General features: G+C 38.9%; 1 protein-coding gene across 12 annotated transcripts in view; it reads left to right on the top strand.

Moving 5' to 3' along the window:
• PLCB4 (phospholipase C beta 4) overlaps positions 1-18,005 on the top strand; it is a 414,002-nt gene that overhangs the window by 19,982 nt on the left and 376,015 nt on the right. For 10 of the 12 annotated variants that reach the window (XR_003524780.1, XM_027623038.1, XM_027623041.1 and 7 more), the window contains exon 2: positions 10,667-10,721. The gene's annotated coding sequence lies outside the window, so the exon portion shown is untranslated. Of the gene's footprint in view, positions 1-10,666; positions 10,722-13,749; positions 13,786-16,611; positions 16,708-18,005 lie in introns of those variants that run through there. The other 2 variants (XM_027623034.1, XM_027623043.1) reach the window with 2 other exon arrangements.

Here is an 18,005-nt window from a genome sequence, read left to right as displayed (position 1 = left end):
GTATTACAATATGAATCAGAACTTCCATTTTCCCATCCAGTGTAGAGCTTCTCCCCTTTTCCATCCTCAGGTCTGACCAGTGGCTTTAGTGGTCATCAGTGAGAAAGAAAGGTCATTTCTGGTTTAATTCTCCTCTTTGTTCTTCCTTACACCAAGGGGGGATTGGTCTCTGGCTCCTCCAGAGTTGGCAGGGGGCAGAAAGGGGGGTTAAGACAGTTTTACTTGGCTGGTGTTTCTTTTCATGGCCAGTTCATCCTCATACACAGCCTGATGTGGGTTTTTTTTGGAGATTCCGTGCAGGTTGATTGACACCATGCCATTACTGGATGTGGGCAGTGTAACTTCTGTGTAATCATTTGTGATCTTGGGCTCCTGTCTTCCAGTGGTATATCACTGGCATGTCCCTGAGCCCTTGTCCAGGCAGCCTACTTGGGTGGAGATCTTTTAGGATCACTCAAATCTCACTACCCTCTGTGGTATCCATTTGGTCTATAGGAAAACTCACATGTCAGCACCATCAAACTCTGAAGTGTAGCCCATTTCCTCTTTTACTGAGCTTCTGTTGCCTCACTGTGCTACTGAAGGTAGCATCGGCCAGGCTCCAGTGCTCCAGCCTCACACAGTCCCCTCAGAACAGGCTGTGTGTTTCTGCAAAGAGGCAAACTTCCAGCCAGGGGATAGGATCTCAGCCTCCATCCTTGCAGGTAGCCTCAATGTATGAGGGGTTGTTGTAGGCAGTTGGTATGAGCTGATAGGGAAGGAAAGGCAACCACTCTGTGTTCCTGAGAATTCTCTCTGAAGACGTCTTCTGCAAGTTCCTCTCACATGTAGACTTGGGGGTTCGACCTCAGGACTGGTTTAGCACATCCTGTGGTCACGTGCAGGGAACTGATCACTTATTGTCTTTAGCACTGAGACTCTAGCTGAAAATCTGAAAAGTGAGAGACTTCCTCTTCTACTTCTGTTTAAAAGAATTTAGAAATGATTGGCTCTGTAGCAAAATGCGCAGATAAGTGTTATGCTTTCAGCTACATTTATAACTTGTGAACTACCACACTTTATAATCTTCTCCCTTCACAGTAATGAGAAATACTAAGTATAAAATAAATGCTTAATAAATTTACTCATGATGATTGCAGGGTATTGGTCTCTGGGGAAAGTAAGGATGACCAATATGATAAGAGGAATGAGGTTTCTAATCTGTAACACTATTTGCTAATTTGGCTAAACAGTTGGTCCCTTAAGTGGAACAAATATAATTCAAAACTATTGTTACCTTTTGGTTTTGTTGATGGTTTCCTTTGCTGTGCAAAAGCTTTTTATTTTGGTGTAGTCCCAATGGTTTATTTTTGCTTTTGTTCTCCTGGCCTGAGGGGACATATCCATAAATACGTTGCTAAGGGTGATGTTTAACAGATTATTGCCTATGTTTGCTTTAAGGAGTTTTATGGTTTCAGGTCTCATATTTAAGTCTTTTAATCCATTTTGAGTTTATTTTTTGGTATGGTTAAGAACGTGGTCCAGTTTTATTCTTTTGCTTGTAGCTGTCCAGTTTTCTCAACACCATTTATTGAAAAGACTTTTTCCCTATTGTATATTCCTACCTCCTTTGTCATAGATTAATTAACCATATATGTGTGGGTTTATTTCTGGGCTATTTTGTTCCATTGATCAATGTGTTTGTTTTTGTGCCAGTACCATCCTATTTTGATTACTAAGGCTTTGTACTACATCATGAAACCTGGGATTGTGACACCTCCAACTTTGTTCTTCTTTCTGAAGATTGTTTTGGCTGTTTGACAGGCCTTCTGTGGTTCCATACAAATTTTAGATGAGTTTTGCGAAAAATGCTATTGGTATTTTAATAGGAGTTGCATTGAATCTGTAGATTGCTTTGGGTAGTATGGATATTTTGATGATATTAATTCTTCCAGTCTATGAGCATGGTATACCTTTCTATTTGTTTGTGTCATCCTCAGTTCCTTTCATTAGTGTCTTATAGTTAGTTGGTCAGGTTGACCAAGGCAGATGAAACCTGAAACTGAGTAGACAGGCACCTCTGGTGGAAATCTCTAAACAGTTTAGATCATATATATATTTAAACATTTTATATATACTATTATAAGCATATTAGATATATGTATATGTAATATGTGTATATGTATATAAGTCTATATGTATAGGTGAATATGTTTATTTAATGAATATGTGTATACACATAAATATATGTATTATTTATACTCCTGATATAGCTGTCAAAGAAAGCAATGACATATGATGGCGTTACCTCAAATATATTTTAAGAGTTGGCAAAGAATAAAGAGCATAGATAAAGGAGAAGGATTTGGAACAAGATACAGGTGATTTTCCTAATTTTTAGAGCAGATACAAATGGATATAAAATGTATTTGTCAGTTTACTGATTAGCTTATCTTAAAGTAGAAAATAATCTTAAAACATTTAATATGCTTTTGTACTAGACTCTATAGGTGACGATATGATAAGCAGTTATCTTAAAGGTATAGATTTAATATTGACTGGAATTAACTACCCATATATTTTAAAAATATATTAAAATCTATCATTTATTATACAATAGTGGTTTATCTGAATATCAAGGTCTAAAAAGGTGTAGTGTCTAATGCTTTAAAAATAACCTTGGAGCTTACAAAAGTAATACATGATCATGCTAAAAATAGAGAATAACTGAAAAGCACAAAGAAGGCAGCAGAGTGCTCTTAATCTCATCATAAACAGATAACGATTATAGGCCAGAAGGAGAAACACCAGATTGCTTTTTGTTTATTGATACTTTTTTTCCCACAAGTTATAAAAAATTGGTCCTTTCATGGTAGAACTTCCTTTGATCTATATTTAATCAGCTCACTTAACTTTTTCTGTTAAAGACTAATAAGAATTCCCTTTCATGGCAAGACTTTATATGTGGGAAGCTTTACCAAGACTGTGTCCAATATAATCAGAAATCTGCTAAATATAACTTTCAAACTTTATTTGTAGAGTACATTTTGATGTAATTTTCTGAGCCTTAGTCAGTTGTTAAGAATTACTTTAAGATGCAGAAAAAGAAATAAGGAAAGTGAGCTGGTGCATAAGAAAAGTATTTTAACACTTACGCCTGTTTTTAGTTCTAGCATTGGAACTGCTTATGGCAGTTAATCTAAGGTGGACCTCAATATTTCATTTTGTAAATGGGGCAGTGTCTGATTGTGGGGTCAAATGCAAGGGGGAATATAAATGCTTTTGGCCTATTTTTGGGGGGTATACTTTAAATAAAAACATTCATGAAGGAATCCTAATTTGATAGAAAGCTTGGAGTTTTAGCCAGATATTTAAAAGAAGTTGTGTACAGAGTTCTACTTTAATTATTACCAGACACTGTCTTTGTAAGCATACTTCATTATCCTGTTTCTTTCATTGTGAAGCTTGTCTTTAAAATCATTAGCCTTTGATGATGAGTGAATACTTTAAAAAATAACTTTACAGAAGAAAAACTGTGAGTGCTATGGAGTTATTTAATTGAGAATACTGTTTTTTTTTTTTTCTGTATCAGGGGAAAGAATTAAAAGGAGGTAGCTTAAAAAAAAGTGTGTTTATCTTTTTAAAGATGATTCAGCCATTATTTGGAAAAAGATTCAGTGTCTTTATACTAAGTCATGATTTTTTTCCCCAAAGATCTCTATATGGAAAAAATTTAAAATATAAATAACTAATCTATAGTTATAGCAAGGGGGAGGAAGAAATGGAAAGGTGCTTTATCACATAATAACTATCTCAATTCAAGTTTTTTTTAAAATGGGTATTGGCTAGCTGTCCTGATAGAAATCATGACTTGCAAAATACTCCATATTGTTTAAAAATCAGTGGAAATGTTAAGCTGAAATGGCAGAACAAAGAAGCTTATGTTTAGGCTAATACACTGTGGTTCACTTTTCCATCAAGCACATACATCATAGACTGCACATATTGTGTAAAAATAATTGCCAAATGTTTCGGGGGTGGTGAGTCTATTTCTTCTCCATCAGAATTTATGAAGTTGTTAAATTGGAGTCATAACAGTTTATTTCATTAAGATGTTTACTGGATAAATATTTTCAGTAAGTTTTCATCAACTTCAAGGAGGAATTATTTTTTTCAATGAAGTGTTAGGAGGCTATCACAAAAGGCACCTTTTTTTTTTTAATTCTTTCTGCAGTAGAGTTTTTTCCCCTTTTTTCAAGTGAGTCTTTTATTTTAACTGCTTCGATGGATCTGATATGTTGTATGCATAGAAACAGTAGGTTTTATTTGTAAGCCCACCTGCCAACCAGTCTCTAAGCTCTTGGGGCTGTGCAATCCATAAACGGGGCATGGAAAGTATGGTGCACGTGTGTAACCTATGTGGGGTGGGTGCAGAGCTGTTGATTTCTGAAACTGGAGCCATAGACTCATGGATTTATTTCGCATCATTTCTAGGTCATATAAGTACATAGTGGCTTGCTTTTAACATGCTGTAGGTATGTAGACATTCTGTTACTCCCTACAGCTCTAAGATGAGCTAGATAAGGTCACTATCTGTGTCATGCCAAACCACGTCTGATTTCTGACATGGACAAGAAGTAATTGTGCTTGAGGTTACTGTGAACCCTCACTCTGCAGATTGTTTTCGAGGCCATAAAACGAAAGGTTCTTGTGACTGTTACCTCCACTAATGTGTACAAGTTATAAACAATATTTTAGTAAATACCAAAGAGAACAAGCAGCATGATCTAGCAGAAAAGCGAGAGCTGACCTTTTTGGGTTTTGAATACCAACTGTGCCTTTTATTAGATATGTGACCTTACTTGAGCTCCTTAGGTCCCTCTGAATTTGTCCCCATCTAAAAGGGAAGTAACTAACTGTGTGTGTGTGTGTGTGTGTGAAGATTATGAAATACTGCATGCAGAGTGCCTAACACATCGCCTGGCTTATAAGAGCTACTTCTTAAGTGTAGGCCATTGACGATTTCTCTAGAAATTTGACATTTCTCTAGACATTTGACAAATATGTCATGTTGGGTCAGTTGAACAGTACATACAACTCATTGTAGAAATGATGCTTACAGATTTTTTTTAATAAGGATTGCATACTTTTCATAAACTTGGAAAAGTGATCTGTATGTTGTTTTGCTCATTCATTCACTCAGCATTTGTCAGTACTTGTTACATGTCAGCTTTCCTCAGCTCTAGGAATTTATGTTTTTTCAGGAGAGATCAATATGTAAGAGAGAAATGAGTAGAATTTTAAATTCCACAGAAGGTACATTGCAAAGGCCCTGTGGAAGCACAGAGTAGGGTCATCTGAACCAGGACATGGGATATCCCTTAAGCCCTCAAGATGTATCCTCCTATTCTTGTTTTCTGTTTTTTAGAGATGTTTCATTTCTGGCATTGAATTTAGCCATACTTATAAATATTTCCTTTTCTTTGTTGAGACCTACAGATTTTGAAGTTAGTCTTAAGGTGGAAGATTTTCCATTTCTTGATCACTGGAATAGATTGCTCTCTTTTTTGGCAGCATTGTCTTTTGTATTCCTAACATGGGAGTGTGGTGGTCCATAGGAGGGCACCATGTGGCTTGGTAGAATGACATGGCCTGTTGTTTGCTGATGGCTTTCCTCATGACTGCTCACCCTCAAGCTCGTTGGCCTTTTAGTGGGAGGCATGCTCTTGATGAGTGGAAACTGTTGATGAGTCAGCGAGAGTTATGTGACTGTGTTATCGGATAGTTGTGTGGAACATCAGTCAGTGGAAATAGGAGCAGCTTTAAGAACACAGCCGGGTTGGGGAGGTAAATCAGATCTGGTGTTAGTATGTTTTTGGTTGTGAATTATAGAAAACAGGAACTTGAACGAGCAGAGGTTTGTCACTCCTAACATGAACCTAAGCAATTTTGGGGTGGGGGGGTATGTAGCATCTCAGCAATGCCACCAGAGAACCAGATTCTTTCTTTCTTTCTACTCTTTTTTTGTCTGCCTTTTGTTCTCATGGTTGTGAGATGGCTCTACACCTCCCAGTAGCTTTTCCCAAGAAAGAGCGGAAGGACTGTGTTCATATAATGAGAACACACTTTCTCAGAGCCCGCTCTCTTGCATCTCATTGGTCTGAATTGCATCCCATGGCTTACCTCTAGCTGCAAGGGAGTCTGGGGAACAAACCATTTTAGCCTGGTTTATTGCCACCTACAAGCAAATCAAGGTTATGTGCGTTGGTTAGACAAACAGCCATGACTCGTCTATCTGAGGATTTTACTTTATTTTAATTTATTTTATTTTTGTCATTTCTAATGAACTTAGGTCATGATTTGGTGAGCATTAATTGCCATCTCGTTAAAGCATTTATTTATTTATTTATTCATTTTAAAGATTTTATCCATTTATTTGACAGAGACACAGTGAGAGAGGGAACACAAGCCGGAGGAGTGGGAGAGGGAGAAGCAGGCTTCCCACAGAGCAGGGAGCCCGATGTGGGGTTCGATCCCAGGACCCTGGGATCATGACCTGAGCTGAAGGCAGACGCTTAACGACTGAGCCACCCAGGTGCCCCTCGTTAATGCATTTATTTGACAAATATTTATTAAATGCACAATTAAATGCCATTCCTAATTTAATAAAATATGAAAAATATCTGAGTATGGATGTAAGCTAATGGCAGTTTCTCTTAGGTTATGTAGTAAACCACTGGAACTGGGATTTTCAATTCTTTTTAATTTTTTTTAAGATTTTATTTTTATTTATTTGACAGAGAGAGAGAAAGTACAAGCAGGGAGGGCAGCAGGCAGAGGGAGAGGGAGAAGCAGGCTCCCCGCTGAGCAAGGAACCCGATGTGGGGCTTGATCCCAGGACTCTGGGATCATGACCTGAGCTGAAGGCAGTTGCTTAACAAACTGAGCCACCCAGGTGCCCCTGGAATTGTGATTTTCAAATTGAAAACAAGTGAATTTGTTTAGCTGACCTCCATCATGCAACTCGTTCATAATTATTAGCCACATACTCCCTTCTCTAACCCTTGATCCTTTTGCCGATATATTTGGAAAGCTGCCTTTAAGTCCGAGTTGTTCGGTTTTCCCATAATACTCCCTTTTCCAGCTTTTATATGCTTATCCATTAAGTCAGACAAATTTCCTTTTCAGAATTTGGCATTGTTTCTTTATTGGAAAGGAAACATTGTTTTAGGCCAGGAAAACTTGAAAAAGAAAACCATCAGCTACTGTAAAAAAAAGATCAAATCTCATGTTAGGATTTAATGTTGGTCTTGTGCTGTTCTATTCAGAGGGAACCAAGGTTGGTTCTTGCCCCTGGTTTATCTTTGAAGAAGTCTTGGCAAAGCTTTACCCATGCTCTTTCCCCAAACCATCATAAATCTCGCTTTTTAATTTATGTCCAGTGTCAGATTTCCAATAGTGGTGTCTGGCAGGGTTAGTAAGTCAAATTCTGAGGCTGTGAGGATGATTTTACTTGGTATGTGACTTTCCCTGCTTATTGTGAAAGCTGGGCACTAGCCTCGTATGACCCCTCCCAGTCTCTTTCAAATTCTAGCCAAATTAGTGGTATTATCTAGAGTGCCCATCTTTTGGCTGTCCCGCAGTGACAGATCACTCTGCTATGTAAGTGGGTTGCAGATCTGATAGTTTATATCTGTGATCCCAAAGTTTGCACCAATAAAGTCTCTCTCTCTCTCTTTTTAAATATTTATTTAGGGGCGCCTGGGTGGCTCAGTCGTTAAGCGTCTGCCTTCGGCTCAGGTCATGATCCCAGGGTCCTGGGATCGAGCCCCGCATCGGGCTCCCTGCTCCGCGGGAAGCCTGCTTCTCCCTCGCCCACTCCCCCTGCTTGTGTTCCCTCTCTCGCTGTGTCTCTGTCAAATAAGTAAATAAAATCTTTAAAAAAAAAATAAATATTATTTATTTATTTATTTTTAGAGAGAGAGAGTGCAGGGGGGAGGAGCAGAGGGAGTGGGAGAGAGAGAAACTCAAGCTGACTTTGCGCTGAGCGCTCCATGTGGGGTTCAATCTCACAACCCTGAGACCACGACCTGAGCTGAAACCAAGAGTGGGATGCTTAACCGCCCGAGACACCCAGGTGCTCCCCCGCCCTTTTAATGATCCCCTCTTGGATCTCTTATTTAGAAAGATTTTAATTCAGGGAATAGATCACATTGATATTAATTCTAAGTCATCCATTTCCCTACTTTTAGGAATCAAAGGCATATTTAACGACCAACAATATCTGACAGTCATGAGAAAAGCAGTGTTTCTTTTTTCTATCACTTAATTTAAAGCAGACATACTTGGAATAATGAAAAAAATGAGGAAGGTAGGTATTCGGCATTTGAAATATTGAAAAGAGCTTCAAGGCCATTATCACTTCCTTTATAAAACTGTAACTGTAGGCTGTTCATTTTTTCTAGTGTGATGTTTAAATTTTTTTGCTAACATTTCCCTAGTTATTTCTCCTTTGTGTTGAAGGGTGTTTGGAAAACGGGAAGGTTGTGATATTTATGATCTGTGCATTTTTCTCTCTCTCTTTTTCACACATAACTTTCATTGAATGACCATCTTTTAAGTTTTTGTTATGGAAAAATTTAAATACAACCGAAAAGTAGAGCAGACACTATAATGAACTTTCATGCATCCTTCATTACAACAGATTCACTGACACTTGTTCCATCTGTTACCTCTCCTCGTCTACAACCCTGACTGGATTGTTTCAAAGCAAATTCTAGATATTATTTCTGGATGGCCCGTTATAAACTGAAGATCTATGAAGAGCTCCATACCTGTTGTTAGAGGGCGATTGGTTATGATTTGGCTCAGTGTGTGCATGTTGAACTGTGTTTCTGAATCAGCCATCAGTTTGTCTTGGCTTTTTGGTCATTGTTAGCCGAATTTACCAGCACCTGTAATTTCAGAAAATAGAATGGACCACTGTTACCCTAACTGTAGGGTGTTGGCCATAAGAGAGCCAAAGTCATGCATGCTGGCTCTGAAGTGAAGAGAAGCAAGAGAGACAAGGCCCCTGATGCTGGCTGACTTTGGGGAGTCCATGCAGGGAATTGGTGTTGCTTTGAAGGAGAGAAGTTCTGGAGCTAAGTGTGACCAAGATGGTTGTACTCAGGAAGGGGCTGTGCAGGTGTGGCTGGGGTTGCAAGATTCACGTGCCTTTCAATAAGGTGCTGGGAGAATTTCTTCCTTTACATTTCCTTTGGGGTTAAAGAGGGGTTTTACTGTCAGAAAAGAAGGTGACAGCTGTAGGAAGCACAAACTAATCTAGGGAGTCCCCATCTGGTGTGTGTGTGTGTGTGTGTGTGTGTGTGTGTGTGTGTGTGTGATTCCATTGTGTGTGTGTGTGTGTGTGTGATTCCATTGTGTGTGTGTGTGTGTGTGATTCCATTGTGTGTATGTGTGTGTGTGTGTGTGTGATTCCATTTATTCCGGAGTGGGATCTCCATGAATTAATGCATTGGTAGTCATTTCAAATTCTTGGAGCTCTTTCGAGTTAGAAATTGTGGCCCTTGTTTTTCAGTCTACACATCATTATCCCCACTGGAAGTTAAATTACTGTACACATGGAATCTAACATAACAGGGTCAGAGTCACGATTACAGTCTTTTTTTTTTTTTAAGATTTTATTTATTTATTTGACAGGGAGAGATAGTGAGAGAGGGAACACAAGCAGGGGGAGTGGAAGAGGGAGAAGCAGGCTTCCCTGTTGAGCAGGGAGCCTGATGTGGGGCTCGATCCCAGGACCCTGGGATCATGACCTGAGCCGAAGGCAGACGCTTAATGACTGAGCCACCCAGGCGCCCCCACAATTACAGTCTTGTGGACAGTATTCCATGGGCTGTTTTAATTAGATTTGGTAGAAACAGTTTATAGGAGTCGATGATTAACTTATATTAAACTATAAACCACTTACTTCCTTATTTGGGCTTGAGTATATAAAGTTAAAATATTAGAATAATTTAATGTATGCCAACAAGTAATTTTGAAAGGAAAAATCACATTTAGTATTTATTAGGGACTAGCAGATTTCTATGCCAATTATTTATTGAAAACAATAAATGTGAAATAAAATCAGAGATCTTATTTTGATTTATTTTCCTTTATATAATTTTCTTGATCCAAAAGTCTTAGCCAAGAAAAATCGAGCCCATAAATATGACTTATTAGCTAGGACAATAAAAAATATACAATAGGAGTTAACAGCTGCTTGTAGTTTGTTACCTTCTGTTACCTACACAGGCTCTTACAACTTCTTCACCTCATTTCCCCCCTGGAAAAATAGAAACAGGAGTGAAATTTTATTCATTTACTTCATGGAATGAAAATATTGAGTATATGTCATTGGGATAAGTAAATGCTTCAATTCTAATTTTGAGAAATTCCTATTTATTTTGATCTGTTTGCATTTGATTTTGTTTATTTGCTCCTTATAAATCAAATCATTGGAATCAAAATCTTTACTGAGATGGAAACAAATATTTTAAGTCTAACTTCAGAAATTTCTATTTGTTTGATATTATAAATGAAGCCATACCATGAGAAAATTAGAGCGCTATGGTCTTCAAAGCTCACCTTTGCTACTTTCTGTTATTAGTTGGATAATCTTTCTTCTTTTCCACGCCTACAGGAAAAGACGGTTACTCTACATTACGGAATCCTGAAACGTGATCTTTCTTTAAAAGGTAGGCGTATGTGCTTTTTAAAATTGATTTGTGATGTTTTAAAAAATTTTATCTTGAGTAAATTACAACCCGAGACTACTTAATCAAGAAGCAATTTTTATGCTGCTAATGCATGCCATTGTGCATTGAATTAAAACCTGATTCAGCTTCCTAAATTCAATACTGAATTTCCCACTCTTTTTAAAGCATATCTATTTTGAGCGAATTGTTGATGTCTTTAGCAGTCAGTGCATGTGAAGTGTAATAAGTGAATGTCTCTCATTTTAAAAATTGAAAGAGATTAATTTCCGCCTATCTTGGCTAAATATATTCCTCTTTTTTCAGTGGGTGACTTCGTTCTAGAAAGCCCAGGGAGCTTAGAAGAATAAAATGGTCTATGGCTCAAGTTGTGCTATCTCATGTTTTTTTCTATGAGATTTCTTTTTCAGAGTGTGGACTGTGGTTTGCGTGATACTTTGTTAGACCTTGCTCTTTGAAGCTAGAATGATAATTGGGCTTAACTGCAGCATAAATAATTTACATTATACATCTTGATACTTTGCAGCTGTAACCAAGTTGTGGGCATTCTTAGGTTTATGGAGCTTCCTGTAATCTCTAGAGTCTCTGAGAGGCTTCTAGATTTCATGAACTGAGCTCTGAGCCTAGTGGTTGCTGTTGTTTTCATCCAATACCTTTTACTCTCTAATGTGGACCAACATCGGCCGGCCCTCCTGTTCTAAAAGGTGTGCTTGGGGACTTTGATTCTGAGGAGAGCGGTGGGTCCCAAGAGGTCCTTGGACACACGAGTGTTATGGTGGGGCCTGATGGGGCTGTCACCCCAAACCACAGGATCTCCTCAGAGATTTTAGGATATTTCAAGATCACAGAGGTCAAATCTGACATTGCCATTCTATTTTCCCTTCAGTTCCCTCCCAAATTATAAGATTTTAGCTGTTCAGTCATTTCTGGGCAGAGAGGTTATGGTGTAGAAACATTTTCCCCATTTTATAATCAAGATTTTATTTATTTGAGAGAGAGAGAGAGAGAGAGCGTGCACAAGCAGGGGGTAGAGGTAGACGGAGAGGGAGAACAGACTCCCTGTTGAGCAGGGAGCCCGATGCGGGGCTCGATCCCAGGACTCTGGGATCATGACCTGAGCTGAAGGCAGACGCTTAACTGACTGAGCCACCCAGGTGCCCCTATAATCAAGATTTTTAATATTGATGGGGTCTTTCTTCATTCTTCCATACATTTCACAAAAGTGACTTTTCACCTCCAGCTTAAAATGAACTTGTCCAGAACATGGCCAGCTCCAGCCTGGGAACCGCTCAGTAAACACTTGCTTTAATTTTTTTCCCTCACATTATTTCTTCAGATTTTGGCTTTCAAGTTGACACAGAGAAACAAGTTAATCACAGGGAGTGAGCATACTTTCTGACAAAGTGATGATAGGAAGAGAGCTGATGAACATCATATACCTGTTGAGTTATAACAGTACACTTTTAGGAAATCCAGATTGTTGGACCTTGATCTTCTTTGAAGTTAGTATGATAATTGGGCTTAACTACAGCATAAATAATCTATATTATACATCTGCTACCAGATATACATTGAAAAAATTAGACTTCCAAGCATTGGGAAAGTTGCTTTTTCTCATTTCTTCAATACCAATCCAAAGCCCTTCTTGTGAACCAAGACCCTCATTTGTGTAACATATCATCACAGATCTGCTGGCTACTTAGGATGATGCATCTTTAGAAGAGGGCTCCTAACCTGTGTGGGTCATAGAGCCCAGGAGGCTGGGGGATATTGTAAGACATGCTGGAATCCATGGTAATATCAAGGATTGCTCACATATTAAATCGATACTCTCTCCCCTATTTATGTATATTTGACAACTCTATATAGCTGCTACTGTTATGAGGAAATATGCATGAATGTAAAGTATTACTGACTTAAGAGAAGCTTTTTACTATAATGGATTTTCTTAATAGGAGTTCAGGTGCCACTACTATAAATGGTTAATAACTTGTTTTGACATTAAAATGAGTCACCATAATCAGAGACATTGAGAACTGTTGTTTTAGAACATAGTGAAGGTATCTAAATTAGGTTAGGATTGAGCCCAGGATTTAACCACAAATGTTCTTCAATAGTTATGGGAAAGAAATATCCACTTTTTTTTTTTATATTCGATCAGGTTATTTGGGGAAATGGATTGGTTAGACACCACCAGAAAGGCTAGTCTCGCATTTTCCATGCCACAGCCAGAAGCCACATGTTGCTATTTAAATGTAAATTTTAATTGAGAAAATTAAAAATTGAGTTCATCATTCACAGTAGCCATGGTTTAGGTGCTTAATGACCACATGTGGCAAGAGGCTATATCCTGGATAGCACATAGATAGAACATTTCCATCATCACAGAAAGTTTTTTAGACTCTGCTGGATATGATTGTCTATACTTTTAGTAGCTTTGCCCCTGAGGTCCTGGCATTGGATGGAGAAGACAGAGCCTGGTTTGCCTCATAGAATCGTGGAGAACTTTATGGACACGAATTACCTCGTGCATGAGTGGAAACGAAAATTGTTTTCCCCCTGATCTTCTTCCAGTTCTCTCTCTCATGACAGCCCCCATCCCGTGACTGGTGGCAGGAGTCTGTGTGCATTTGATTTGTTAATGTTTTATTGTGTCTTTGTAGACCTTTGTCACCATTTGGGCTGCCTGCCATCTGAATCCTTTTCCTAAATTTGGGGGAATCCATCATTGTATGAAGGTGGGTGGGTTGAGAGTGCCCTGTTCCTCTTCATTTCCCAAAGAGAACGCCCACATTTGTGTTTTTCCTGACTTGTGCCAGCTAGCAGGAGCACTTAAGGTCTGGCAAGTGTGGCACCGTGCCTTGGGAGTGATAACTCAGAGGGGCAGAAGGTGCTTTAGAATTCCGCCCATCACTGGTGCAGGCAGTGGCTTTGGTGGCTGTGGACAGAGCCAGCTGGAGTGACCGGGACCTGTAGCTTTGGTGGTGTGTGGTTTGGCTGTGGTGAACGAAAGAGAAATACTAAGGAAAACAGCTTTTCTGCATATGTAAGTAGCTGAGAGTAGCTTCACCTTTTCCAACTGACATCCTCCTCTACGTGGAATCATAACAACAGGATAACAAAAGAACATCAGGAGAACCAGAAATCAGCGATTCCTTAAATTAGCCATAACACAGGGAAGATATTCTGATACTCTTTTATGGAAAGAAACACTTTCATCATTGGTAAGTGGAAGGCTGCATATTTAAGAATTATGGACACCCTCTTTTGGATTAGTAAAGGAACAACTCTTTTTCTTTTTTTATTTTTTGGTAGAGATTGGTGTTTATAATTCTGTTTCGTACTGAGAACCTACTCGAAACCATTGCCTGTGAACAATCATAACAGTTTTGATTCTTGCCCCCTAGGTCGACTGGCCTGTTTTATTTGTTTTCCGGAATAAGTAGGCTGTGGCACGTTGTTGTACCTTGTGCTTGAGCATGTAGTCTGTTCTTCTGGTGCTGCTTCCCCACTTTCATGCACACAGCATCTGTGCGACCATCTCTGTCATCCTGGGCAAGGCTTCTAAGAAACCCCGTGCTCTGTCTTCCTTCTTCCTCTGCTTGGATCTAGATGACCATGAACCATAGTAGATGTTGGGGAGACAGGATTGAAAAAACTGGGTCTACATGGCCACCTGAAGGAGGGCTCTTCCCCAACCAGGAAGACCCACATATTCTTCAATAGAACATCTTTTTTTTTTTGTAAGTTTTTATTTATTTAAGTTATCTGTATATCCAGTGTGGGGCTCAAACTCACGACCCCGGGATCAAGAGTTGCGTGCTCTTCCAACTGAGCCAGCCAGGTGTCCCTTGAATAGAACATCAATGGCAATATTTGCAGTCTTTCTCAGTAATAACTATGCAATAGAAGAGGGAGCATAAATTACATGAACATGAGGGAGAGAGAGAGAGAAAGAGGGAGAGAGAAAATTAAACTTCTATTGTGTTGAGCCTTTATGTATTTTTGGATCTATTTGTTACAAAAGCTGATATTACTCATAGTACACCCTCATTCAGCACATAAATCTCATCAGTTATTACCTGACATTCCGTTTTTAGTTACCCTTTATCTGGAACCTACCTCTCCACTGTTAGCATGGGTTCTATATGTAGTCACAATGAGGCTGTGGAAGAAGCTAGGCACATATTTCCCTATATTGCCTCATCCTCAGGTAGGACCTCAGATAGACCTCAGAGCTAGAGGGGAACTTGATGCTTCCTTGGAGAAACAGTTTGCCAGTTTTATAAAATGTAGATGCAGCATTTTGAATGACTTCTTAGCCGTGAAGTTTGTGGTGCATGAGTGTCCAAGTTCAGTGACTAAGTTTAGGTTCATAAATGTGTGGAAAATCTTTGACAGTCTTATTAGAAAGCATTTTCCAGGCTGAAGGGTTTCATGTAGGCTGTAGAGGCAGACAGTGAAGGTGGAAAGGATGCTATGAAATTATCTTAGATTAAAACAGCAGAAAAAGCATGTGATGTTCATTCAAAAGTCTCAAAATGGTGGTTCAAGAGCTTATCCATTTTATGTTTGGCATCATGTGTGAATGATTGGTTGTCAGAGGTGAGGTATAAGGGGCTTAATGTTTCTGCTTTGTAGTTTACTGTGTATGAGCTAATAATATTTTCCTCTTCTAAAATGTGGAAATAGCAACTGTGTACTTGTGAGGTTATTAATAGAGGTTTTATTCATGCTAATATATTTGAAATGTTTTGAGTCCTTTGGGGGAAAAGTGCTTAATAAACACAAATAACTTCTTATGTTAACAGTTCATTTTGTTGACTTAGTACATGGCCATTTTTTTTTTCTCTGAATAATGTCAGAGCATTAGAAGTGGTATGTCATAGCTTGAACAAAATAAAAGACATTTTTAGTCTCAGCACTGTGTAACCTGTGACAGATTATTTAATCTCTCCTGCTATATTCTTTACTGTTTAAAGGCATTATTCAGCAAGGTTGTGATGAATAAAGAAAAAAGTTTGCACAAAAGAGCCACGTGGCTGTCATTTCTACCTCAGTTATGAAGGTGACAATATTTAAATCTAAGACTGTTCTTGTAGGAACCCCACAAACTCAGCTGTATTGCTTCTACTCTTTCTTAAAGTGTGCTTCCCCACCCACTGTAATTTTTAATACAGCAGTGCATACTCCATACCATAGTATGGAGTGTATCTCGAACTTCTTGGTCTTAGACCCCTTTATACTCTTAAAAATTGAGAGGGTCTTGAATCCCTTAACTTTATGTGGCTTATATAATAGATATTTGCCATATGAGGAAGGGAAATGGGGACACTTAAAAATATCTATGTATTAATTCATTTCAAGTGAGTAATAAACCCATTCCATGTTAACATAAAAAACTGCTTTAAAATGAAAAATGACTATGTTTTTCTAAAACAAGATAAGTTTGGTAAGGAGTGGCACCATTTGATATTTTTGCAAATCTCTAACTTCTGGCTTTGTAGAAGATATCTGGATTCTCTTATTTGCTTCTGCAGTCAGTCGACTGAGATTTCAAACATGATAAAGCCCCTGTAAATCTCCAGCTTGTGAGGGAATGAGAGTGAAAGAAGGCAAATCATGTCTTACTATCATTATGAAAATAGTTTGGATCTCCTGGCCCCCCCTGAAATGCCACTAGGCACCATACTTTGAGAATGCCTGCTCTGTACCAAAGCCCTAAAGCCTGTCTTTAGAGTATCTCCAGTTTTGTCACCTACTTTGTACCAGAAACACCCCCATCCAGTGAATGTGGTTATAGTAAGAAAGCAAAGATGAGAAAAAAATTGCATGACTTATTAAAAATATTCTTCTTTGGTTTCATGTACAGAAAGCTGAATCATCTAATGACCCAAATGGAAGCATCTGAAATATCAATACGTGTCTCTACCTTTCTCTTCCAATGGAGAGTCATGCCTAACTGTTGGTAATTAGATCTTTTACATTTGTGATGAGATAGTGGGCTGTTCTCAAATGTTAGTGAATGGATTCGCCAGACACAGTGGCTTCTCATAAGATATCAGTGGCATACCACAAGCAGTAATTGTTTATTTACTTATTGCAGTGACTTATTATTTATATTATGTTGTTTATTACAATAAGTGTTTTTTGCCTGTGTGACTGTAGGTTGGCTGGGATTTGAATGACCTAGGCTAGGCTCCCCTGGGCTGAGCTCCAAGCTGTGGGTTGGGTTCAGTGTTGCTCCCGAGTCTCCCTCCTGAGACTTGCACGGGCCATGTTCTTCTGTTGTGGTGGAAGTGTAAAGACCATGCAGAAACTTGTAGTGTCTCTAAAGGCCCATACTTGGAGCTGACCCACCATCACTTCAAGCTCACATACTATTGATAAAGCAAACTGCATGGCCAAGCTTAATATCAATGTGGCAGGAAAGTATATTCTTCCAGTGGAGATGGTGGGGGTAGGTAGGGAGAGGAAAGAGCTAACTGTTGGCTTTAACATATTTTAATTCACCACAATGTGCAATTCTAAAATATTAGTAAATAACCCTTTCTACCCAGCTAATTCTTAGTCAGAAAAATAACTCAGGGGCCAAATTTTAATTTTAATTTTAGGCTGCCATTGTCCCATTGTGTCTTCAAAGTAGCACTGGGATCTGGCGCTTACCCCCTTCTCACGGTCACTTTTCCAGTTGTTCTTCATGCTATTGATCTGAACTGTCATGAGAGCCTCTAAATTGGTCTCTGTCCTAGTTACTGTTGCTATGCAACCAATCACCCAAAACTAAGTGCCTAAAACAACAGCAACCTTGAATCTGCTGTTAGGGTGGAGTTCCACAGAGAAGGCCTTGCTCTGCTCCTTGCGGCATCTGCTGGGGTATTTTGCCAGGTGCTGGGGGATCCACTTTTGCAGTGATTCACTCACATGCCTGGGAAGTGGAGCTAGCTGGGAACTAAGGACCAGAAACCTCAGATTATCTCCATGTGGGGTTTCCATGGACTACTTGGGCTTCCTTATAGCATGGTGGCTAAGTTGCCAGTGTGAGTGTCCCAAGAGATAGGATGTGAAAAGTGTCATTTTCCTTTTTTTTTTTTTTTTGGTAAGTTTTTATTTAAGTTCTAGTTAGTTAACATACAGTGCAATATTAATTTCAGGTGTACCATATAGTGATTCAGCACTTCCACACAACACATCACAAGTGTACTCATCACAAGTGCCCTCCTTAATCCCAGTCACCTATTTCCCCTATCCCTTCACCCATTTCCC

The sequence above is a fragment of the Zalophus californianus genome, chromosome 8 (genome assembly GCF_009762305.2).
Source record: "Zalophus californianus isolate mZalCal1 chromosome 8, mZalCal1.pri.v2, whole genome shotgun sequence".
NCBI classification, from domain to species: domain Eukaryota; kingdom Metazoa; phylum Chordata; class Mammalia; order Carnivora; family Otariidae; genus Zalophus; species Zalophus californianus.
This window is presented reverse-complemented; position numbering and strand designations above follow the sequence as displayed.